The 22,882-nt window shown below is 45.7% G+C and overlaps 1 protein-coding gene and 1 long non-coding RNA gene across 12 annotated transcripts in view; both read right to left on the reverse strand.

Moving 5' to 3' along the window:
* The window catches only part of LOC308465439, a 272,654-nt gene that overhangs the window by 244,287 nt on the left and 5,485 nt on the right, over positions 1-22,882 (reverse strand). The gene's annotated exons all lie outside the window — the stretch shown is intronic.
* Positions 1-22,882, reverse strand: part of HIC2 (HIC ZBTB transcriptional repressor 2) — a 139,861-nt gene that overhangs the window by 48,310 nt on the left and 68,669 nt on the right. For 10 of the 11 annotated variants that reach the window (XM_080985179.1, XM_080985178.1, XM_080985171.1 and 7 more), the window contains exon 2: positions 115-163. The exons of the other annotated variant lie outside the window; for it this stretch is intronic. The gene's annotated coding sequence lies outside the window, so the exon portion shown is untranslated. The remainder of the gene's footprint in view (positions 1-114; positions 164-22,882) is intronic. 11 annotated transcript variants of the gene reach the window in all.

Consider the following 22,882-nt stretch of genomic DNA (forward strand, 5'->3'; position numbering starts at 1 on the left):
TAGTTGGTGTAATTCTTGGATACAACACAGCATTTCCATTTCTGGACAGCATAAGAAGCTAAGAGCATTTTAAATATATATATTTGTGTTTGTGTCTGTGTGTTTTTTTCTTACCTCAGCTACCAACAGGGGGAGTTCGCCCTGGGGCAACAGGCAACATTACCTGTGGGAAAGAGAGAGAAAGAGGTCAGTGGTCACTTGGTTTTGATCAGGGGTGAATAGCATGAATAAGCAAACCCTTATCGTTTCCTCTCCATCATTTACCCCTCTACCCTGCTCTGCTAAAATAGGGGTGGGGAGAGCCTTGGGAACCCAGGGCCACAAATGGCCTTCAGTTTAATTTCATGCAGGTGAGGGGGTGGGGTCGAATGCTGAAAGGAAGGTTTTTTGGGGGGTGCTGAAAAAGAAATGGGGGTGGGTGGAGAGAGAGGGAAACAGAGAGGGGGTTGAAAGAGAGAAAAGGGTGGAGACAGGGGGTTGCCAGAGAGAAAGGGTGGGGTCCCATCTCCCCATTCTTGGTTCTGGCTCTCTACAGGACAGTGGTACCTCGGGTTAAGTACTTAATTTGTTCCGGAGGTCCGTACTTAACCTGAAGCACCACTTTAGTTAATGGGGCCTCCTGCTGCTGCCGCCACACCGCCGGAGGACAATTTCTGTTCTCATCCTGAAGCAAAGTTCTTAACCTGAGGTAATATTTCTGGGTTAGGGGAGTCTGTAACCTGAAGCGTCTGTAACCTGAAGCGTATGTAACCCGAGGTACCACTGTATAGTGGTACCTTGGACCTCAAACTTAATCTGTTCCGGAAGTCCGTTCCAAAACCAAAGCGTTCCAAAACCAAGGCACGCTTTCCCATAGAAAGCAATGCAAAATGGATTAATCCATTCCAGACTTTTAAAAACAACCCTTAAAACAGCAATTCAACATGAATTTTACTATACAACAAGACCATTAAATGAAAACAATAAAGAATGTACTGCAGTCACACAATCACTCAGTAGCTGAACTGGGGTTCCACACAGTCACAGGAACGAAACAAAAAGAGCTGCATAAACAAAACTGCAAAATAAATAGCAAAAACAGACAGACGTGAGTTCAACAAATTGGAAGCCTAACACTCAAAACGGAGCACGTTCGGCTTCCGAAAAAAGTTCGCAAACTGGAACGATTACTTCTGGGTTTGCCATGTTTGGGTGCCAAGTTGTTTGATTACCAAGGCGTTTGAGAACCAAGGTACCACTGTATTAGCTTCTGCTGAAAGCATGAGTGCCCCACTCACCGCCAACAGATTATGCCTGGGGCAATGCAACCAACATTAAAAAAAGATTCCCTCCCTCTATCCTAAAAGAAACGTCGATTGAGAAAACCAGCCCCCTTTTGCCTTCCACAGGGGCAACCCAGACAGTGGGAGGGCAGTATGCAGAGGAATATGGATAGAGGCGTACACACAGGTTGGTCACTAAATCACAGTCCATCCCTCGCCCATCAATTTGCTCAACACAGCGCGGCAACTGGGAATGTAAAAAGGTGAAATGCTTCTGGGAGATGATTTATAATGAGTTGAAAAAATGTTGAAATATACATTTATAAAGAAACCAGAAGCATTTCTCTTGGGTATTGTTGGAAATGATATAAATAGAAAGGAATGTAAGCTTTTTCCGTATGCGGTAACAGCAGAAAGAATATTATTGGCCCAAAAATGGAAGCAAGAAGAATTACCAACGATGGAAGAATGGAGGATGAAACTAATGGACTATGCAGAACTGGACAAACTAACAGGAAGTATCCGAAACTGGCAGGACCAGAAGTTTACCAAAGACTGGAGTAAATTTATGGATTATTTGAAAAGTATTTGTGATGATCAGACGACATTTGTAGGTTTGCAAGAAGTTCTGTGAGGAGTATTATTGGAAATATTGTAAAAACGGAGAAGGAAAGATGATATGTTAAAAAATGTTAAGGCAATATTAAGTTAAGAAATGCATAAGAAGTGATTAAGACGGAGGATTATCAGAGGTGCTGATGGAAGTCCAATAAGATTGTATTTGTGATAAATTGTGTGGTACGTTTTATAATTTTGTATGCTAAAAATTAATTAAAAAATTATTTAAAAAAAACAAAACACTGCGGCAACATATCTCCCTGCTTCTCCAACCTCTGATAGAGAGATCTGACTCTGAGCTTGTTGTGGCTGTTTCGTTGGCTAGTTTTTTCAGGTAATGGTGGTCATCCCTATCCAACCACAGTTCTAGAATAACAGGTTCGCAATACGCCTTGCCAGGTGTTTTCTTAAAAAATGCGTCGGGTAGGCTGGAAAGTTTTCTGCTCCTGAATGCTTTTAGACCCAACCCAATGCAAATTAAGGCCCAGAGATTTTGATATATATTTTTAAGCACCTAAAAACCTTTGACAAACAGCAGTGTTGTGTGCTAAGCAAGCATGTTGAAATTCAATTTCGCTAACGTGTCACTGGGATGCGGGTGGCGCTGTGGGTTAAACCACAGAGACTAGGACTTGCCGATCAGAAGGTCGGCAGTTCGAATCCCCGCCACGGGGTGAGCTCCCATTGCTCGGTCCCTGCTCCTGCCAACCTAGCAGTTCAAAAGCACGTCAAAGTGCAAGTAGATATATAGATACCACTCCGGGGGGAAGGTAAACGGCGTTTCCGTGCGCTGCTCTGGTTCGCCAGAAGCGGCTTAGTCATGCTGGCCACATGACCCGGAAGCTGTACGTTGGCTCCCTCGGCCAATAAAGCGAGATGAGCGCCGCAACCCCAGAGTCGGTCACGACTGGACCTAATGGTCAGGGGTCCCTTTACCTTTACCTTTAACGTGTCACTAACCAGCGCAACCCCTGCCCTCCTGCAAACCATTTCAGACATCAAATGCAACTCGTCCCCAACACACAAACCGCAACAACTTTCAGGACCACACCATGCATTCTATTTTGCAAGCTGGAACAGATATTCTAAGTGTGAATGGTTCAGGCATCGCACGAACGACATTCATTAAAGCCACCGCTTTCGACTACAGATACGCGGGCGTGATAACCAGGTTAAGGCTCTGGGCCTTGCCAGTGTGCGTTCTGCAGATGACAGCTGTGATTTACACAAAGGTTTGGCACAAAACTGAACCACATTTCTTTCCTGACCGTCCTCAGGGGAGTTTGGAGTGGCACAAATAGGGGTTATATCCTTGCTGTGCTTCCGCTGGCAAGCTGAAGACTATTTTTCCCCAACAGGCTTTCGGGAACTGATTGTTTTCAAGGAAACAGCTTTTAATAGTGCTGCTGTTTTTACTATCTGTATATTAACATACAATGGTACCTTGGTTCTCAAATGCCTTGGTATTCAAACAACTTGGAAACCAAACACTGCAAACCTGGAAATATGTGTTCCGGTTTGTGAACATTTTTTTGGAAGCTGAACATGCTTCGTTTTGACTGCCACACTTCCGTTTTGTGTGTTCCGCTGAGGTCTGTTTTTGCTATTTATTTTTTGTTTTTAAGGCTCTCTTGTTTTTGTGACTGTGTGGAACCCAGTTCAGCTACTGATTGATTGTGTGACTCCAGTACATTGTTAATTGCTTTCATTTTATGGATCAATGGTCTCTTTAGATAGTAAAATTCATGTTAACTTGCTGTTTTAGGGGTTGTTTTTAAAAGTCTGGAATGGATTAATCCATTTTGCATTTCTTTCCATGGGAAAGCGTGCCTTGGTTTTGGAACGCTTTGGTTATGGGGAACAGACTTCCGGAACGGATTAAGTTTGAGAACCAAGGTACAATGTATATGTTCTCTTACTGTTTTAATTCTATTATAGTTTAATTACTTTTTTTTACTATTATCTTTTATTTGTTTTTCTGTGTACTAATTTTTGTAAGCTGCTTTGAGTCGCCAACTGGGGGAAAGGTGGGATATTAATAATAATAATAAAAATAATCCCACAAAAGATGTTTTAACTATTTACGTACGCAACAACAGCAGCCAGAATCCTGTACATGCAGAAATGGAAAGAAGGAGAAGTACCAGCTAAGGAGGAATGGCTTCGAAAGTTAATGGACTATGCGGAAATGGCGAAATTGACAGCAAAAGTAAGAGATAAAAGAGACGAACTGTTTATGGAAGAGTGGAGACCCTTTCCGGACTATTTGAAGAACTGTTAAATGAAAACGTGGGCAGGGTACAAATTATGAGCTGTGGAATGAAAACAGTGATAAGTGAAACAGAGGATAATTGTATTAGATTTAAGCTTGCTGTATAAAGCAGTAGGTATAAAGTGGGAATAAACTTATCATGGAAATAAGGGTGGGAAATAAAAATATCAAGAAAAATATATTTTGAAAAGCATACACAGTCGTACCTCGGATCCCGAACGCCCTGGAACGCGGACATTTTGGCTCCCGAATGCCACAAACCCGGAAGTGATTGTTCCGATTTGCGAACTATTTTTGGAACCCGAACGTCCCATGGGGCTTCCACGGCTTCTGATTGGCTGCAGGAGCTTCCTACAGCCAATCAGAAGCTGCGATTTGGTTTTCGAATGTTTTGGAAGTCGAATGGATTTCCAGAATGGAGTCCATCTGACTTCCATGGTACGACTGTACTGTGCAAATAAAAAAACATGTAATAACAATAACAATAAATATACTAGCAAGGATGTGGAAGGAAGATTAAGCTGAGAGACTGCTGTGAGTTTAACAGTCCAAGCTGTTTGCACTGCGATACACTGTGATACCTGAAGAGGTTTGTGACCAGTTATCAACGAAAAACAAGCATGTTGACGCCTTAGGACCTTAACCGGTTCATTTCAATCAATCAAATCATCATAGCCAATACAGCAAAATTAAAAAGCACACAACACCCAAGAATCTAAGAGGAAAACAGATTGCAGGGTACAACATATGAACAATCATACAATTGGTCCCTGAAGAGAAGTCCTTTCAGTTTCAGGTGGTGAGTGGTTCTCTTGTTCACACTGCTACCGATAGAAATTTAACACAGACAGAGATGAGTTTTTATCTTCCATTAGGTGTTCAACATAAAATTGAACTGATTGTTCTGGTGGTTTGGTCAGCAAAGCGTGCGCCGTATGCTGTCAAACTCCCAATGCCAAAATTTCAGAACAGAAGGACGTGATCCATAGAACCAGAAAAGCAACATCTAAATCCGACAATGGTAGAATTCAAATTTTGAACTTTTCCAAATGTCATTACTGAAATCCAACTGGAAGATACTTCAGAATGAATAACAAAACCACTCAAAATTCATCCAAAAGACTAGAGAGATTCAACCAAACCATGATTCACCAGCAATTTACCAATTTCTAATTCAACAATTAAACTCCGCCGTCATGAAAAAGGAAACCAAGTCCCCTTTTTTTCTACCCCTTCCACAGACAGTCCACCAACTGAAATTGAAATACTTTATTGTCACTTGTACAACTTGAATACAGTGAAATAATATGTATATGAAATAATATGAAACACATTTAGGTAGACAGATCAGCAGAATATGAACATCTAAATATATTTTGCCAAACCAATGCATATTTTTGATGGGACAACATTTCCGCCTCACACCCCTCTCAGCTCGAATTACCGTATTTTCCGCTCTATAAGACGCACCAGACCACAAGACGCACCTAGTTTTTGGAGGAGGAAAACAAGAAAAAAAATATTCTGAATCTCAGAAGCCAGAACAGCAAGAGGGATCGCTGCGCAGTGAAAGCAGCAATCCCTCTTGCTGTTCTGGCTTCTGGGATAGCTGCGCAGCCTGCATTCGCTCCATAAGACGCACACACATTTCCCCTTACTTTTTAGGAGGGAAAAAGTAAGTCTTATAGAGCAAAAAATACGGTAATCTCCGGTCATGGTGATACACTTCCTGCAGCCAATCGGAAGCTGCGCCTTGGTTTCCGAACATTTTGGAAGTCGGACGGACTTCCGTTCGACTTCCGAGGTACCACTGTACAAAGCCCCAGTGTGATTTTGTGTGTGTTTTAGTTAGGGACAAAAGCTGCTTTATACAGCCATACCTCAGGTTACAGCCGCTTCCGGTTGCGTTTTTTCGGGTTCTGTACCACCAAAACTCGTAAGTACTAGAACGGGTTACTTCCGGGTTTCGGCGGTCGTGCATGCGCAGACGCGCTAAATTGCACTTTGCGCATGCACAGAAGCGCCAAATCACAACCTGCGTGTCTGCAAACGCGGGTTGCGAACGCTGCAGGTTGCGATCGTGCATCCTGCACGGATCACGTTCACAACCCGAGCTTCCACTGCACTGAGTCAGACCAAAAGGACATCTGCAGGTATAGGGCAGTCTATAAATTTAATTAACAGCAACAACAACAGCCCAATACTGCCTGCCTTGAATGGCAGCATGGCTCTCCATGGTTTCAGGGAAGAACCTTTCCCAGTCCTGCCTGGGGGGGCCCTTAGGAACTGAATGCGGAGTATGCAAAGCGGTGCTCCCACCACTGAGCAACACAGCCCTTCCCCTCCACTCAAGACCACAAGCCATTTTGCAGAACAGGAAAAGGGGCAGAGACATCCTGCTATGTTGAACCCTCATCACCGGTTGCCAAATGCCAATTCAGATCAAGAACCAGAGAGGTAGAGAAAGAGGAGGGGGGGGATTAAGTGTGTGTGAAGGGGGTGTAAAGAGGAAAAAAAGGAAAGGGGAAAAAAATTCCAAGATTGAGGACTCAGGATGGGGTGAGAGCAGGGCAGGAAGAACCCGAGTGAGCATCTAAGATCACAGTGTACAATTTCTTGGCTCGTCTCCAGCAGCTGGAAAGCATTCTATGGACTCAGGCCAAAATGTTAAGTTATTATATTCAAAAGACCATCTGAATCTCTCCCCCCCCCCCCGCTCAAGTGAGGCCGGCTTGCGGCTCTCGTTTATGCTGTATATCAACTGAATATCAAACCACATTTTCCGCCTCCTGAATAATAAAAGCTTGGTAGTTTAGGCCTCCCATATGGTCTATTGTTAACATTATTTCCAAACACCCGGGCTGCTGCTCTGTTTCTGAGGACTCCACACAGCATTCCAGAAGTATTGCTTAAATCTCTTTCTTAAGGGCACAAACACACAAACACACACAGAAACCGGCATTACGAAAACCAAGACAAAGAGTTAAGAGCAGAAACGGAAATAAACTGAATTACACCCCAACACTGATGGTGTTTTGAGTGCTCGTTGAAGTCAAGATACCTCAGATGGAACTGAAAGTGATTTGATACACGCAAATGCTGTCATTTCAAAATGGTTTTATGTGCAATTGCTTCAAAACCGAAATTTATATATGCAATTGTTTCAACTGCTTTTTTTTTTAACATGTGCACATTACTGCTTTTACTGCGCAGCGTGTTTCTTTGAGGTGCCTAATGAGAAGGGATTAATAAATGAAGAACGGATAGATCTATATCTATGTAACTGTTATAACATTACAGTGTTTGTTTGCGTGCGTAAAATCTATATGCAACTGATATTTACAGTATCTGCAAAAGCTTCAAGACGCCCCATGGGGAGCAATTAATAGATGAAATAAATAGAGATTGAAATAAATAATCAGAGGTGGATATCTAATCTTTTAGAGCCCCTTACCCTCTCTCTGCTCTGCTTAGGGTCTTCTTAAGCCCATTGTAACACGCAAACTGTTTTCTGCAAGACGCAGGCAGAGGCAGCTGGCAAAACCATCCTTTGCCTCCCTAATCAGGAGGTGAGCGACGCCATAAACCAACCTAACAAAAGGAGACCACACAGAATCAGGCAGCTCACAAAGAGGAGCCCGGCTGATTATGCTGCTATTATGGGGTGGGGGGAGAGAGAAAAAAGGCCTGTGAATTTAAACCAGGAATTCAAACCGCACCCATACAGAGACATCACCTTGCTTAGCCAGAGCAGGGAGGATCCCTTCATAAAAAGGGGGGGGGGGAACCAGGGTGTTTGCATCGATATGCAAACCATGCAAATATCCAATTATTTGCAACAAGCAAATACGAAAGCCATGCGTCAATATCTGCACTTGAGGATCGCGAAACATCATAGCCAGAATCAGAACTCAAGGCAAACTTGGGGAGGGGAAAAACCACCCAGAGGTCTGTGAAACTTTCCCGAACCTAATTCAGAGCCTGTGCGTGTAAAATAGGCATTTTAAACCCATTCATTCCGTATTTTAAATCTCTGAGCAGAGCTATAATTATAAAGGTTTATCCTGCTGTCAAATTTGCTTGCATTTTTTTAAACGGTTGTTTTGATTTGGTCTATTTTTGGAGTTTGTTTTGAGCTCTGTGTATTGTGGTGCATGCTTCCTCGGGAAGGTATCTGCTCTGAAAGGCAGACTAAGAATAATACATCAATGAATGGGTGAACGGATGAATGAATGAATGACAGCTCAGTTGGTTAGAGCACAGTGCTGATCATGTCAAGGTTGCAAGTTCGATCCCTGTATGGAACAGCTGCGTGTTCCTGCACTGCGGGGGGCTGGACCAGATGATCCTCAGGGTCCCTTCCAACTTTCCAATTCTATGAATGAATAACTACTGATACCATGCACATACATGGCTGAGCAATATGAGCAAAAGCAAATTTACAAGATCCATGGGGTGCAGAGACCTGTCTAACTGGGACTTTGTGCTTTGCTTGCAGAAGGTCCCTGCAAATCCCTGACACCTCCAATTTGATCAGGTAGTTAGTAGGCGATGGAAAGGACTCCCTCTCTCCATGAGCCACCGGAGGACGGCTGCCGACCAGAGCTGACAATACTGGGCTCTATGGCTGAGCCTTTTCTTTTTTTTGAAAAGTTTTTATTGTTAAAATAATTCAGCATTAATACACATATATTGCAAATATACAAGCATACAAACATACATTTCATACAATCCTTAAAAATGTTCAAACATACCTACATTCAGTCCCACAGATAATTCCTTTTCCCATCACCATGCACCACTCCTCACCCCACCTGTGTTAGACTTCCAATCTACTCAATTGCAATTTCTTTCCACTTCTATTACTTTCTTTCACACACCTTTAACCTAATTTCATACTTCTTTTTCTATTACACATTGTTATCCATCTTATTTAGTATTTCAGTATTTGAAACAGAACTTGTTTATTCTAATAGGAGTTCTGATTTTTCAGTATGGTTTTGCAAGTATCCTTTAAACACCTTCCAATCCCTGTCTATTTTCTCATTTGAGATCCTCCCAATTTCTCCCATTGTTTTGGATTTATTGTAGTACTCCAATAATTTGGCAAGCCACTCTATTTTTGTCGGTATAATACCACTTTTCCAATTTTTCGCAATCAATAGCCTTGCAGCTACTGTTGCATATAAATATAATGTCTTGTCTTCTTCCTTTAGGCTTCCTGGTACTATTACCAATAGAAAAGAGCCTTTTCAGACGAGGGGGGAAACAGCTGGTGAAAACAGGACTCTTGATCCCAAGAAGACAACACAGGAAGGTGCAACACCGAAAGCTGACTTTCCGCACGGGTTAACGCAAGAAGCTGCCTTATACAGTCAGGCCATTGGGTCCATTTAGTTCAGTACCCTCTGCACTGAATGGCGGCAGTTCTCCAGGGGTCTCCCTATGTGGTTATGCCGGGGATTCAACACGGGACGTTCTGCATGGAAAGGGGGTGCTCAGCCACTGAGCTATGGGCGCTTCCAACTTCAACCGCCATCTCCAACAGTGGAAAACTGCAGGCTGGCAGTGAGGGAGCAGAAGGGCAAGTGCTTCTATCACTCATCAGGTGCCCTTCTGTGCCAAACATGCAAGAGGCAGGCCACTTCCTGCCCATGCTGCGAGAAGCGAAGTGGAGCTGGTGGAAGAGGCAGGAGGTGCTCCATTCAACCTCTGCCTGGCTGCTAAGTTTCCAGCCCATGGGTAGCCAAACTAAGGCCGGGGCCGGATGCGGCCCAATCGCCTTCTCGATGCAGCCCACAGACGGTCCGGGAATCAGCGTTTTTTACATGAGTAGGATGTGTGCTTTTATTTAAAATGCATCTCTGGGTTATTTGTGGGGCATAGGAATTCATTCATGTATTTTTTTCCAAAATACAGTGGTACCTCTGGATGCGAATGGGGTCCGTTCTGGAGCCCCGTTCGCATCCAGAAGCGAACGCAACCCACGTCTGCGCGTGCTGTGATTCGCCGCTTCCGCACATGACCCCATTTTGACCGTCTGCGTATGCGGTGAAACCCAGAAGTAACGCGCTCTGTTACTTCCGGGTCACCGCAGCGCGCAACCCAAAAATCCCGAAGCTACTTCAACCAGAGGTATGACTGTATAGTCTGCCCCCCCACAAGGTCTGAGGGACAGTGGACCGCCGCCCTGCTGAAAAAGTTTGCTGACCCCTGTGAATCCAGCCTGTAAAGATTTTAGCAGAAAAAGGGGTGAAGTATCCCAGCTACCCTCTACCAGCCCCTGCTATGAGTTAAAAAGCAGGCAAGTAAAAAGGTGTTTTCGGGGTTTTTTTAAGTTATTAAAATTTGGGTGGGTAATTTACAAGACAAATCCTCCTCTTCCAACATGCCTTCTGAGTGGAGAAACATTATCCATATTGACTTCGCTACAGGATTTGAAATTGATTATGGTTGTACCTTTATTTCACTTTGAGCCAGTCTCAGATTTTTCTGTTGTAAGGGAGCAGGAGCAATTGGAGGATAAAGCTATACAGTCGTACCTTGAGTTGACGAACAGAATCTGTTTGACTTGCAAAACGTTCGAAAACTAAAGCGCGGCTTCTGATTGGCTGCAGGAGTCTCCCACAGCCAATCGGAAGCCCTGTCGGATGTTTGGCTTCCAAAAATAGTTTGCAAAGCGGAACAGTCACTTCCAGGTTTGCGGCGTTCAGGAGCCAAAACGTTTGGGAACTAAGCTGTTTGAAAACCAAGGTACGACTGCGTTTTATATCCAAGCATTGTTGTCTTGACTGCTGTATACTGCAGCTCCCCCCCCCCCCGATTTTGCTTTTACATTGTTTTCGTATGTGCAATTGTTTCCACTGTTTTTATGAAGACCTCCAATGAGGGTGACCACCACTTTCCAAGGCAACCTGTTCTGCAGTCAAAAAACCTTGTGTCTTCAGAAAGCTATTCCTAATATTTTTGTCGGAATCTTGTTTGCAATTTGAATGCATTGGGTTTGGAGCATCAGAAAGCAAAAATGCTCTCCATCTTCCATATGACAGCCCTCCGGACATCTAAATCTGAATATCAGAATTAGCACCTCTCAGTCTTCTCGTCTTTGGATTGTACTGAAAATAACTTTTAAGATACTCCCTAGGAACTTGTTTGCAAATGAAAGGGGAATAAGCATCCCATACATACTACATTACCAAGGTTCATTCCAGGCCACCAACAACCTCTGAAGAACTTTTAGTATCATTTCCTACATTTCTTTCCCACTTCTGCTCCAAGGAGCTCACATCTCTCCCTCTCCTTGATTATATCCTCTCATCACGCGTGTGAAGCAGACTACTCTGAGATTTAGTGACTGACCCAACGCAAGCCAGCAGCAGTGTTAGAAATTAGCCAGGTGCCAGGCGCAATTTGCAACTGACGTGGGTCCAACTGTGACCATGTGAATGCCAACTGTGACCAACTTCTCTGGATGCTAGGTTGGCAACTGACCTCTCCATCTGACTGGTCCCTCCAGCTTTCTTAAGCAGAAGGGCTTATTCACTGCACCAAACTTTTTCCTCCAGGGAGTACATGGCTCACTCCCTACAATGACCCTGTGAGGTAGGTGAAGAGGTTGTGACTGACTCCAAGCTCATTCAGTGAGCTTCAGTCCAGACACTGAGGTCCAGCTCCAAGGGTCTTCTGGCGGTTCCCTCACTGAGAGGTTACAGGGAATCAGGCAGAGGGCCTTCTTGGTAGTGGCGCCCGCCCTGTGGAACGCCCTCCCATCAGATGTCAAGGAAATAAAGAACTATCTGACTTTTAGAAGACATCTGAAGGCAACCCTGTTTAGAGAAGTTTTTAATGTTTGATGCTTTATTGTGTTTTTAATATTCAGTTGGGAGCCGCTCAGAGTGGCTGGGGAAACCTAGGCAGATGGGTGGGGTATAAATATATTACTACTACTACTACTACTACTACTACTGACTTGTTGGGGATTTGAACCCTGATCTCCCAGGTCCTAGTCTGACACTCTAATTCCAAACTTTTATTTATTTATTTATTATTTATTGAATTTATATACCGCTATAGAGCAAACTTTTCATGTCGGTGACGCACTTCTCTTTAGACACGCATCATTTCACGATACACTAATTCAGTTTTATTAGCAGACCAGAGGTTAAACAAACCCCTTTGCAGCCCAGGGAGCGTTCGCGTGACACACTGTGACAAAGTTGGAAAAACTCTGATCTAACCACTACACCACCCTGCCTTCCTGGAATCCTCCTGCTATGGGGCAGCTCTATAAATTACATTAAGTCAATAAATAAGGCAGAAGCAAAATGCCCCTTGGAGAAGAATCTGGCGTATTTCCCTGGAGTCTTGCTTTTGTTTCATTCTGGATTGTTTTATTTGATGTTTTAATGTGTTGTAAAAGTGCATAACCTGAGGTACCACTGTACTAGAGTCCAGCAATCTAACCACTACCCCATGCTGGCTGTTATCACTACTAGGAGACGCAAGGATCTCCAGTTCATAAAGCCCTATACAGTGGTACCTCGGGCTACATACGCTTCAGGTTACAGACTCCGCTAACCCAGAAATAGTGCTTCAGGTTAAGAACTTTGCTTCAGGGTGAGAACAGTAATCGTGCGGCAGTAGCGGGAGGCCCCATTAGTTAAAGTGGTGCTTCAGGTTAAGAGCAGTTTCAGGTTAAATACGGACCTCCGGAACGAATTAAGTACTTAACCCGAGGTACCACTGTATGTAAACCTGAGGATGGAAGGGGCAGGTTCAAAATCATGCTTTTAGACACCGGGGCCTCCAAACCCACTTTGAGACACCACAGCCCATCCCAACCAACAGATGAAGGAGGTACAATGAACCTAGTGTTGGAAGATAAGCCGTCTGAAGCTGGCTGAATGCCACGTAAAAGACCTCACCCAAAATTCCTGAAAAAGCATAACCGTCTCACACCTCATCTCCTCAGGGATCCTCGCGCATTCTGGACACTGTGTCTGCTCAAAACGTTTATTAGAAGGGAAGTTTCCGCCAGGTTCGAATCACAGGCTGGTTCACCTGAACACCTGAGCAGCCGCCACCCACCCAGTAATTATTGACAAGGAAATTTGTTGGCGTTTTCGTGTAGAGGCAGAAACACTGGATGAACCTGCTCTGGGGGGGGGGGGGGTAAACTCCGGCCCATCTTCTCCACATACCGATCTCTTTAATCAGCGACCTAGCCCCCTGGCCCTGCCCCACACCCCTGAGGAGGGCCTGACGGATTGGGGTAAAACACCAGGTTGGGTATATAAATAGAAAATCTCAGGAAACATTAAAACAAGAGACGCAGGGTGTAATTGTCAACAACAAAGATGATACAGAGGCATGAAGAGAATAGTCACACCTTGGAAGTCGAACAGAATCCGTTCCAGAAGTCTGTCCGACTTCCAAAATGTTCAGAAACCAAAGTGTGGCTTCCGATTGGCGTGGCTTCCGTTTGGCTTCCAAAAATAGTTCGCAAACTGGAACACTCACTTCCAGGTTTGCGGCGTTCAGAAGCCAAAACGTCCGAGAACTAAGCTGTTCGAAAACCAAGGTACGACTTACCATGTAAAAATAAATGAATACTAGCATCGCCACCGACACGAACGATACAGAGTGCCATGGAAGATGAGGTATAGGGCGGTATATAAATTAAATAAATAACAATAAATTTGATCGCGCAAAGAGCAGGCATATAACATTTCGAGGTGAAAATCCAACAGGGAATGCCAACTATTTCCTACTCAGAGTAGACCCACTGCAATTAATGCACCTAAGCTAGTCGTGCCTTAACTTCACTGGGTGAACTCGGGAGTAGGATTCGCCTTGCTTATAAGCCCCCTAAGGATCCAAGACTGGCGAGATGGGGAAACTGAGACCCTCCAGGTGTGGTTGAATTTCCTTCTGCCGTATGAAGAGCCCTGCTGGCAGTGTTTGAAATTCTTTTCACTACTGGCATGGGTCCAATTGCAAACTTCGTGGCGATTTCTGGGCACTGGGTTGGCAGCTGACATCTCCATCGAACCGGTTTAAAAACCTGTGCCTTAGTCCGTAGTTAATGCCATTCCCATTTCCACTGTGTGTGTGTGTGTGTGTGTGTGTGTGTGTGTGTGTGTTTTTCTCCTTCTTGTGTCCTGGGAATTGTTGTGAGCACAAGCTACAGTCAAGCAATGAGATCATGGAATCGTAACACCGGAAGGGATCCTCGAGGGTCATCTAGCCCAACCCCCTGGCGAATATAGACATCCCATTGTGGTGACCCAAATCTAGGTCTAAGGTGCAATTGGCACCTAGCTTATATATGTGAGTTGCTAACCCTAAAGGTAAAGGACCCCTGAAAGTCATGTCCAGTCGCAAACGACTCTGGGGTTGCGGCGCTCATCTCGCTTTACTGGCCGAGGGAGCTGACGTTTGTCCGCAGACAGTTTTTCCATGTCATGTGGCCAGCATGACTAAGCCGCTTCTGGCAAAACCAGAGCAGCGCAAGGAAACGCCATTTACCTTCCTGCCGCAGCGGTACCTATTTATCTACTTGCGCTGGTGTGCTTTCGAATGAACGAATTCCTATGCCCCACAAATAACCCAGAGATGCATTTAAATACAGTGGTACCTTGGGTTACATACGCTTCAGGTTACAGACGCTTCAGCTTACAGACTCCACTAACCCAGAAGTAGTACCTCAGGTTAACAACTTTGCTTCAGGATGAAAATAGAAATCGTACTGCGGCAACAGTGGGAGACCCCATTAGGTAAAGTGGTACCTCAGGTTAAGAACAGTTTCAGGTTAAGAACGGACCTCCAGAACGAATTAAGTTCTTAACCTGAGGTACCACTGTAAAAGCACACATTCTACTCCTGTAAAAACACCAGGCAGGCCCCACAAATAACCCAGAGATGCATTTTAAATAAAAGGACACATTCTACTCATGTAAAATCACGCAGGCCGGATTTAGAAGGCGATTGGGCTGGATTCGGCCCCCGGGCTTTAGTTTGCCTACCCATGGTCTATGTCACTGTCAAAACAGCTCTTACCGCCGTGCTAAATGTAGTTCCCTATTACACTCTTGGTCCATAAGGTTTCAGAGACTGGAAACCGTCATAAACCTCCCTTCTTAAACCTCGCCACCTTTTGACTGCTTTATAGGTTTAAAGAGAATAGTAACTAGGAAAAGGCTTACCCTCCACCACCAGCCTGCCCTCGCAACATAAAAATCCCTGAAATCTAGCAATCAAAAGCTAAGGAATAAAGTCTCTGCAGAAAGGGGATTATCTCGCTCTAAGGCGTGCAACTAAGGCGTGTTCAAAAAGTCAGAGTAGCCCAGGAGAAATTTTATTTTTTCAAAAAAGAAAAGTAAGTTATTTTCTCACCAAGGAAGCACCTTTGCATTGCTCAATTACAACATGCGAAAAAGTAGGTGTGAATAAGTCAGATGTAGGCCATCATAGAGGAGGGCTAGAAAAAGCACTTGCCCCCTCTTAAATTATATTCCTGCAGTGTGCAGACGAACAGATGGACAACAAAAACAGGTTCTGCAGGCAATTACGGTGGCTAAGAGACTTTTACTGCCAGGCTAGAAGAACAAACATCTTGTTGCCCAGTGGACCGAAGATCTCACGGCTTTGCCAGTGTTTGAAATGAATGGATTACAGTCCTCAATTTCATTTAGATTGTCTCTATTACTGTTTACGTTTTAAATCAGGATTGACAGAATATTCTTTACTGTTGATGTCAGACGGCAATGGGTTTTGTTGTTTCATTACTACTTTTTAATTATATTCATAAACAAGAAAAATTAGGAGGCGGGGAAGCGTTGGCAAGAAAGTACAGTGGTACCTTGGGTTGCATACGCTTCAGGTTACATACACTTCAGGTTACAGACTCCGCTAACCCAGAAATAGTGCTTCAGGTTAAGAATTTTGCTTCAGGATAAGAAGAGAAATCGTGCTCCTTTGGCGCGGCGGCAGCAGGAGGCCCCATTAGCTAAAGTGGTGCTTCAGGTTAAGAACAGTTTCAGGTTAAGAACGGACTTCCAGAACGAATAAAGTACTTAACCCGATGTACCACTGTACAGACTGCTCTCAGAACTGTTCTCACCTGCCTATCTCCTTACGTACAGCCAGTCCGAGGGATGACGCTGGACTCAGCTATACAGTTGCAAATAAAACGTTTTAAGTATGTTTTTAAGTGCATTCTTTGTGATCCCTCATAGCCGAGTAAGATTGTCTTCCATGAACACAGTCTTAACGGTGAGTCTGTAAGTGACTGGAGGCCAATTCTGGATCCCCACATCCTTTCACAGTGGAGACATAGGTTTCCGGGCAGGAGTTGGTCACGGTGAGGGTTTTCTAAATGTGCCTTCCTCTCTCTTTCTCTCTTTCGGCCTGAGTTCGAGCGTCTTCAAAGCCCATGACACCTTTGGCAAAGGGTGTTCTCCAATTGGAGTGCTCGCACGGCAGTGTTTCCCAATTGTCGGCGTTTATGTTACATTTTTTAGAATGGCTTTGAGAGAGTCTATAAACCTCTTTTGTTGGCAACCCGCATTACGCTTTCCATTTTTAAGTTCTGAATAGAGTAGTTGCTTTGGAAGACAACAATCAGGCATCCACACAATATGACCAGTCCAATGAAGTTGATGTTGAAGAATCATTGCTTTGACACTGGTGATATTTGCTTCTTCCAGTACGTGGTTATGAGTTCGCCTATCTTCCCAAGTGATGTGAAAAAATTTCCAGAGACCCTGTTGATGGAGACTTTCAAGGAGTTGGAGATGGTGTTTATAAGTGGTCCATGTTTCTCAAGAATACAGTAAAGTTGGTAGTAGAATAGCTTTGTAAACAAGCATTTTGGGTTCCCTGCGAATATCCCGGTCCTCAAACACTCCGCACTGCAATCGGGAGAAAGCTGCACTCGCCGAGCTCAGGCGATGTTGGATTTCAGCATCGATGTTATGCAAACATGACACTAGATGGTGATAGTGAGCTTATGGCAAATGCAATATATTTTTTTAAACTTTTTTTTAAAAAAGCATTTTAATAGTGTTTTTAATATGTGTCTAGAGTCCACCACTGTCAGATTCCTCTTCCTCCTCCTTTTTGTCTCAATGTTTGCTTCTTAGGAATTGAGCGGGGAGGAGGATAGGAACAAAACTGGAATTAGTTGGCTCCGCCTATAACTAGTTCTGGCTCCGCCTACTGTTAGCCTTCCTGTCTTCCACTCTACCATTCGCAAGGAGCAGCAGCCTCTACTAGTGGCATCAGCCGCCACCCCCCCTTTTTTTTTTTGCTGTACAGCCATCTCACTGTGTTATCATGCCTTGCCTCCGGGATTTCTGTGAAATGAAGGTATCACTTGTAGGCTGCCATGCTCAACCAGAGCCTAAGGGCGCCTCCAGACCATGAGTAGGCAAACTAAGGCCCGGGGACCGGATCCAGCCCAACCGCCTTCTAAATCCGGCCTGCGGATGGTCTGGGAATCAGCGTGTTTTTACATGAGTAGAATGTGTCCTTTTATTTAAAATGCATCTCTGGGTTATTTGTGGGGCATAGGAATTCGTTCTCCCCGCCCCCCCCAAAAAAATACAGTCCGGCCCCCCACAAGGTGTGTGGGACAGTGGACCGGCCCCCTGCTGGAAAAGTTTGCTGACCCCTGCTCCAGACTATCAGATTTTTGCAGAAGAGAGTCAAACAGGGCTTTAGGCCCCCGCATTAAAAGTACATTAAAGCACTTTGTCACCCAAGCACAACTGATCCCTCCACATTTTGGTTTTTAACGACTTGTTTATAGTTTAGAAAGGGATGGAGAAATGTGTTGAAAAGTGTGGAGCTACCAAAAGAATAACGGGAAGGGGTATAAACAGCTTTTAAGAACTACCAGGATGAATGCACATTGTTGTGTAACCTCTCTGCAAGCAAATTGGAACAAATGCTTGGTAGAAGCTGGACATAGTCTAACCTCCACATTGGCTGTGTGCAAGGAAATCAGGATGAATTGCTGAATTCAGCATCGATAGCCCAGAATGCTCAGGCGAAGTGGCCGCATGGAAGCAAATATTTAGAAAAAAGTTCCTTAATACAAACTTTGGCATGCACAGGATTGTACAGTGGTACCTCGGGTTAAGGACTTAATTCGTTCCGGAGGTCCGTTCTTAACCTGAAACTGTTCTTAACCTGAAGCACCACTTTAGCTAATGGGGCCTCCTGCTGCTGCCGTGCCGCCGGAGCACGATTTCTGTTCTCATCCTGAGGCAAAGTATGAAACCCGAGGTACCACTGTACTTGGGACAGGGGCAAAACGAGGCTCTATTTCACTGGGGTCAAAGACCCGGTCTGGGACCCACCCCCTATCTGCGTACACACAAATACAGGCCGGAAGCCTCAATGGCACCCCTCTGAGGCAAAAGAACCAGCTAGCGCCCCTGTGGCTTGCCCTAGGTAATGGACTCGCTGGACACAGAGGGATGGTGGGAGGCACCAGCTGGGGAACCCCTAAGGGGAGATGGCTCTGAGTTAAGGGATTGGTGGTGGGACAATGATGAGTGGTCAGAGGGAGAAGGAGGTGGCAGAAGCTGAAGAGGTAACAGTGTTTAGCGGGCAGGGAGAGTCTGTGGCAGAGAGAAGTCCAGAATCAGAGGCAGAAGCTGAAGCAGGAGAGGAGGGAGGTGAAGAGGCAGAGGGGAGTCTGGCTGGTGAAGAAGCCAGAGTGTCTCCCCCTCCTGCTGCACCAAGCTCCCTACCCCACTGGTCTCCAGGACTAGAAGAGGTGTGAAGAGGGAGGAGCAGAGGCAGGCATGTCGGCATAGCCTCAGATTGCTTGGGAAGGACCTGGAAGAGGAGGAGACTTAAGTCAGCTGTGGGAAGGTGAAGACCTTCAGTTTCCACAACTGCCTCATGGGAGGCAAGATCTACCCAGAAGCGCTGCTGTGCTCATTAGGCACGGCAGCCCTTAGTAGGCCTTGTTTCTTATTCACTTATTCCATGTGATTTATTGCTGGCTGGCTCCCGGACACCCAAATGGACACCAGGTGCCACAAGATTCCTTGTTGTCATAGCCATGGGAGGGGCGGGCGATCCAATTTTCTCAGCGTTCCTATGTTTACTGGAGCGCTTGGCCTCCCCCTGGAGATTAAGACAGGAGGCGTGTATCGATGGCTGCCAATATCACCATCGCATTGAAGGTCAGCTCAGACAAGGCGCAAAACCACTTGCCGGGCGTTAGGTAAACCAGCCCTATCCCTGCGCAAACGCCCCTCCTGATCAGCGACATGCAGGTTACCGACAAACTGTCTTGTGGTCAGTACATCTGAGCTCAGTGAGACAAGGGGCTGGGTGGGAAAGCAACCCAGGAGGAAACAGATAAGAGGCTGATTGAGCCAACGCATGTGGTGAAAGAGAGAAGTCCCCCCCCCCAATAATCCTAGAACTCAGGGGCGTTCCAATAAAGCCACCTTTTATATATATACAGTGGTACCTCTGGTTTAATTCGTTCCAGAGGTCCATTCTTAACCTGAAACTGTTCTTAACCTGAAGCACCACTTTAGCTAATGGGGCTTCCTGCTGCTGCTGCGCCGCCGTCGTGCAATTTCTGTTCTCATCCTAAAGCAAAGTTCTTAACCTGAGGTACTATTTCTGGGTTAGCGGAGTCTGTAACCTGAAGCGTATGTAACCCGAGGTACCACTGTACAGTCACACCTCGGGTTAAATGTGCTTCAGGTTGAGCGTTTTCAGGTTACGCTCCGCGGCGACCCAGATGTAACGGAGCACGTTACTTCCGGGTTTCGCCGCTCGCAGATGCTCAAAATGACATCACGCGCATGCGCGAAAGCAGCGAAACGCGACCCGCGTACGTTGCGTTCGCTTTAGGATGCAAATGGGGCTCCGGAACGGATCCCGTTCACATCCAGAGGTACCACTGTATATATATGTAAGTTATTTGAACTAGAGTCGTACCTTGGATCCCCAACGCCTTGCGAGTCGAACGTTTTGGATCCTGAACGTCGCAAACCCGGAAGCGATTGTTCCGGTTTGCGAACCTTCTTTGGAACCCAAACATCCAACGCAGCTTCTGATTGGCTGCAGGAGCTTCCTGCAGCAAATCGGAAGCCGTCCTTTGGTTTCCGAACGTTTTGGAAGTCGAACGGACTTCCGGAACGGATCCCGTTCAACTTCCAAGGTACGCCTGCATTGTCATTTATGCGTCCTTGGTTTTTATCACTACTATGGTTGTAAATGGTTAAGAACATAAGAACAGTCTGCTGCATCTTGCCAACGTCCTAGCAGATGCCTGTGGGGAAAACCTGCAAGCGGGATCTGAGCACAAGAGCACATTCCCCTCTTGGGGTTTCCAGCAACTAGTATCCAGAAGCTGCCTCCAACTATAAAAGCAGAGCACAGGTGATGTGACTGATAGCCATCAATAACCCTCTCCTCCATGCAATTGTCTAATCCTCTTTTCAAAGCCATCGAGGTTGGTGGCTGTCACAGGCTCCGGTGGAAGGGAGTTCCACGGGTTAACGATGCACTGCACAAAGAACTCCTTTCTTTTATTCGCCTTGAGTCTTCCAACACTCAGTTTCATTGGCTGTCCATGACTTCTGGTATCACAAGATGAGAAAAACTACACATTAGTGTTACGCAGTGGTTTGAGTGATGAACTAGCACCCGCCGAGAGAGCGGGGTTCAAGTCCACACTTTCCCCTGAAGCTCACTGGGTGACCTGGTGCCAGTCACTGCCTCTCAGCCTAATCTACCTCACAGGGTTGCTGTGGGGATTCAATGAGGAGTGGAAGGACTATGTACCCAACCTAGAGCTCCTTGGAGGAAAAGTTGGGACATAAATATAACCAAACAGAACAAAATAGTGTATAATAAGAGAAAATTGCTTTGCAAAAATGTGTATTCGGTCATACCTCGGGTTAAAGTCGCTTCAGGTTGAGCGTTTTCAGGTTACGCTCCGCAGTGACCCGGAAGTAACGGAACGTGTTACTTCCGGGTTTCGCCGCTCGTACAGACGCTCAAAATGGTGTCACATGCATGCGCAGAAGTGGTGAATCGCGACCCGCAGACACGGGTTGCGTTCTGCTCTGGATGTGAACGGGGCTCCGGAACGGATCCCGTTTGCATCCAGAGGTACCACTGTATTAGGGAAAATTGCATTTTAAAAAATGTATTTTGAGGAGAAACCAATGGATCAATCTTGAGGAGGGGGGGCGGGGACGAGAAAGCAACAGATCTGCCCATCCCTAGTGACTGGGGGGAGGTGCGGAAGACACCCTCAACCCCCCCTCCCAAATCCAGGTGGTAGACGCTGTCTGTGCTCAGACCACCTCGCAGAAGGCAGGCAGGAGTCCACATTTTTGCCTGATTGCATAGCTGTCTCTGCTGCCCATCTAATCTACTTAGAAAACTGGTTCTGAAGGATATGGCTCAGACATACTCTAGCCACGTTTTGGGGTGGGGGAGAAGGGAGGAGGGGGAAGGAAAGACAGTCTCTGTGCAGCTGCAAGAGATAAAAGGCAGAGAAGCAATTTCTCAACGGTTGCAACACCTCATTGCTCTCTTTCCCCCACAACCCCCCCCCTTAAGGGTGGGTACCAGGCAGATTCTCCAGAGTCAGCAAGAAGGGCATGGCAAGGAGTGGGAGTCTCTTTCCCCATGGGGGGGGGACCCCACACCTCTAAGCAGGGGCACGACACAAAAGCAACAGACTGAGTCTGCAGAACGGGAGGGAGGGGCGATCAAAGGAAGGTTTCAGGAGGAAACAGAAATTCCATTGCGAGGTCATTTCGGCATTGTCATTGCATTTAAGGCACCTGGACTTTTCTTCTTTGCCGGGGCAGGAGAGGAGAGAGAGAAAAACAGAGTCCTAGATTTTAATCTCCAGACACTGGTGTGGCTTGCATGTTTCAACGCATGCTGCTTTTAACAAGGGGTTGGTCGGTTCGTTTTGCAACGGCAACCCCTTTGCCAGTTTCAACAACCCTTTTGCTTGGAGTGGCTCAACGCACCCCCCCTGACCACCCCCACTCTCGTGCAAAACCCCGTAACTTATTCAGACCAGCACAACTGAATCTCGCTCAGTTCCAAGAGTTCTGCATACACATGAAAATTGTGTACAGTTGTACCTTGGTTGGCAAACGGCTTGGCTCCCTAACAAATCGGCTCCCGAACGCCGCAGACCTGGAAGTAAAGCGTTCCGGTTTGCGAACGTATTTTGGAAGCCGAACGTCCAATGCGGCTTCTGATCGAGTGCAGGAAGTTCCTGCAGCCAATCAGAAGCCGCGCCTTGGTTTTCGAATAGTTCCAGGAGTCGAACGTGCTCCAGGAATGGATTAAGTTTGACAACCAAGGTACCACTGTATATCCAAATGCTTGGAAATGCCCCTTGACTAGAAGGGGAAGGGGAGAGATTGATCAAGCCATAGCATTCTCAGAACTGGAAAGCTGAGGTCTTGTCCAGGAAAAGCAGCTTAAAAACTCTTTTCGTGTTGGGTAACCCAAGCAGACCCAAGGGTGAAAAGAGCTTTTAAGTTTCGGCCATGAATAACTTCTGAAAAGGGTAATCTGGAAGTTATTTTCAGTACAATAAAAAGAAGAGAAGGCTAAGAGATGATAATTTTAAAGGTAAAGGGACCCCTGACCATTAGGTCCAGTCGTGGTCGACTCTGGGGTTGCGGCGCTCATCTCGCTTTATTGGCCGAGGGAGCCG

This window comes from Podarcis pityusensis, assembly GCF_964106645.2.
Source record: "Podarcis pityusensis genome assembly, chromosome: 16".
Taxonomy (NCBI): Eukaryota; Metazoa; Chordata; class Lepidosauria; order Squamata; family Lacertidae; genus Podarcis; species Podarcis pityusensis.